Source organism: Nicotiana attenuata, chromosome 1, assembly GCF_001879085.1.
Source record: "Nicotiana attenuata strain UT chromosome 1, NIATTr2, whole genome shotgun sequence".
Lineage (NCBI taxonomy): Eukaryota > Viridiplantae > Streptophyta > Magnoliopsida > Solanales > Solanaceae > Nicotiana > Nicotiana attenuata.
Genome location: NC_031989.1, coordinates 84,744,187 through 84,747,861, shown reverse-complemented (window position 1 = coordinate 84,747,861; position 3,675 = coordinate 84,744,187). Strand labels below are relative to the sequence as shown.

Sequence of the window (3,675 nt, the reverse complement as noted above, 5' to 3'; positions counted from 1 at the left end):
CAATAATTAAAATAAATTAATAACAAAATGTTTAAGAATCAAAAGTAAGAGAGAGAGAAGAGAGAGAGAGAGTGGAAGAAAAGTGGTTGACAAAAATCAATAATACTAATGATCCTCCAAACACATCTCAAAAGTGAAAATAAATTAATTTCTTACGCTTTGATAATATATATCTTATTGGATAAAATTATAATTACAGTACAATATCTAAAATTACAGATGAGCAAATGTGACGAACTTGAATCAACCAAAATTAAACTATTTCTTTTAATATTGAGAATAAATAACTAAGTATTAGAATTAACTAATTGGCAAAAGAATCTAATTTTAATTATTTTTTAAATTCATCATATGAGCAAGACTCTTTTTTCATTGAGCTAGCTAAATGAGATTGATATTCGTCATTTTCAGGAACTTATATATTTTTCATTAATTTTATTTATAAGTTAATATATTATTTAACAATATTTATGCAATTTTTTAAATCAGTATATTTATTAATATAAGATACACGCGCAAAGTGTGTACCCTAAGATTAGTAAAAATAAATATTGCCTAGCAATTGTAAATATTGTTGGTCTATAACTTCCCCAAGGTTTTTCGGTCCATTTTAAATAAGGCTGTTAAGCCCAGGTACAGTTAGCATGCGGCTTCATAAGGTTGGGCTGGGCCAGCCCTTGAGGCCAGTTTTTAAAATTTTTTTCTTCTAATCAACTTTAAACGGAATGGATTAAAATAGGGGGAAACTATCAGCTATAACTATTTATAAGCAACTTATTATAAAAATTGGCCAATTTAAAAAATATTACTAATATTAGCCAATTAGCTATTTGTAGCCAAAAAAGTCAAATTTTCGCTTTCTTTTGAGTGGGTGTTATTAAAATAGATTGGGTACATCTTAAGGAGCTTGAATCACAGTTTTGGGATGATTTGGTGGAGTTTTGAGGTGGTTTGAATTGAAAATTCGAAGTAGCGGATGAACATGAAAAAATGATATGTATATCACACTATGTATCATTTGTGTATCACATATGTATAATGTGTATCACATGTATATCCATGTATACCTGTGTGTGAGATACATGCGAGATACATGTATTTCAGAAGAATTATTTGAACTCGATTTTAACTACAAATTTTGATGCTAATCAGTCTAAATCACCTCCAATATTATATTGACTCATCTATGTGTTTTCAATGAATTTCAACCATACCATTGAAAAATGACCTTTTTTTCGTAGATTATTGGAATCTTATGTCTATATTTTGGTATTTCATCACCTTATTTGCTACCTCATTCATGAAATTTCATTTTTTGTCTTGCATCTAAGGTTACTACTCACGCTTAAAAATATGGAATAAGATCTTTGTGTGCGATTTTTGGAGAGAAAGAACCTCATTTATTTGGATTTTCAACTTTTATATGTGTTTGGCTAGTTTTGATAAGTTTAATTAATGGCTAGAGGTTGGTAAGTTGGGACTTAATTGAAATATTTATGTAAGATTCCCTTAAAATAAAAGAACTTGAAGGATAGGTTTCTACTTTTTTTGCTACTGCTCTTTAGAGTAGACAAGACACTGGCGCTGCTAACCAAGTGATGCGTTAGCTAAGACGCGTTAATATGGTATTATTGATTTACGTTTTCCACCTCTCTTATATTCAACCTCAGTAATAAACTTTAGTACTAGTATTTTGCCTCGCATTGATTATGTGACTGGAATACCCGGCCATGATATATCCAAATCTTTTTGTGAAAGCATTTTTATTTATGTAGTTGCTAATTTATGTTCATTGCCTCCTTGCTCTACATTTATTACTGAAACAAAGAGAGACAAAAAATCAATATAGAGTTTATCCTTAGGGATTTTTACCTTCCTATACTACGTATGAAACTTTATTATCATCCCTAATCGAGTTTTAACTTAATTACTTGGTCATATACAATTTACCAATTATATACAAATAAGTTTTTAATGAGTATCCCTTTATATTAGGAATTGAATAAGGAATATCAGTTATTTCCCCGTCCCTTTATACCTGCCCCCCCTCCACCCCTCTATCTATCTGTCTATCTGTCTATCTATCTATCTATCTATCTATCTATCTATCTATCTATCTATCTCTGTTTCCAACCCCCCTCCCCTATCTATCTATCTATCTATCCATCTATCTATCTCTGTTTTCAACCCCCCCCCTCCCCCCCAATTTTTCTTCCTTTGACGTTCTTTGTTTTTATGCTTTCTTGTTGTATAGAGTTTTAATGAAATTTATCAATGAATTACAATCGTTTTACTATAGAGTTTTAACTTAACAATTTCCTTTCATGTTTCTCAATTGATGTTCGAATTAAAATTGTCATTCAATAAATTAGAAGGTGTTTGATTTTCCACCATTGACAGCCTTTAAAAAGTTTCGAAGCTTTGAATTCGAATTTGAAATTTCAAAAACTATTATTTGTTTGGATTGTGTGTTGTTGCAAACAATTGAGAACAATTTTTTGGAGTTTATATCCCAATTTTGAGGGTGTTTGGTGAAGATTAGACTTGATTTTGGCCGAATTTCAGATTGAAAATCGAAGAAGAATAAGAAGAAAAACACATGACATACAATATACTCACGAAATTGTATTAAAGTTATATTATAGTTTTATGTAAATTATATTTAAGTTGTATTATATTGTAGTTATATATATTTTTATTAAATCTTTTTGAAGATCGAAGAAATTCCCCGGCTTTGATGAAATTTTTAATCTACTTTTGTCCTTGTAATTGACATAGACCCCAGTTCTCTAATAAAATGAGGATACTACATTGGGAATAGCCGGGATAGCTCAGTTGGTAGAGCAGAGGACTGAAAATCCTCGTGTCACCAGTTCAAATCTGGTTCCTGGCACATGATTAATTTGTATGGGTCTCTCTTCCCTCGAATTAATTCTAATTAATTGATATGAATCAACATACATATTCTTTTAGAGTCTAGATTAGAATAATAGCTTTATCCAGTTTGGCGAGATATACCCCATCTATGTTCTAGATGGGTAGAGTTTCTTAGATAAAGTATCTAAAAGAATTGGATTCTATCTCCTCTTTTTTTTCTCCTCTCGTTCAACCGAATTTGAATACGGAATACATATTCGAAAGGTTAAATTGGTTAATTGTTGAAAGGCTCAAAAGTAGAATCCGAATCTAGGGGGGTTGAAATAGACAAGATTCAGCTCAGATCCAAAGAAATAGAATCCGATATTCTCTCATTTCTTTGTCTTTTCTTTCATATTCGATTTCTTCATTCCGGATTTCTCCATTCCTTCCTATATGCCTTTCTAGAACCCTAGCAGGTTGATGGATCATTACCCTAATGATATAACAAAATAAAAGCTTCCCCTATCTCGCATGATAAAGCAAAGAGAAAAGAAAGATAAAGAATAGAAAAAAGATAGAATTGAACAACCGTACAGGCATCTTTTGTGCATACGGCTCTACAAGAAAATTGACCTCCCCTCCTTTCTATTGAAGAAAGAGAAAAATCGAATCTATCAGACTCAGATGGGTAAATGATCAAATTGCCTTTATTTGTAAAGTCTCTATTCCTTGGTAATCAAAGCCCAAAGATCTATGAATTAGCCCATGCTTGACTAGCCAAGCAGACAAACGACCCTGCATCTTTTTATCTCTCCC

The 3,675-nt window shown here is 31.3% G+C and overlaps 1 non-coding gene across 1 annotated transcript; it reads left to right on the top strand.

The window, feature by feature from the left end:
- Nucleotides 2,821-2,893, top strand: TRNAF-GAA. The gene has a single exon. It is a non-coding gene; the product is annotated as a tRNA-Phe (tRNA).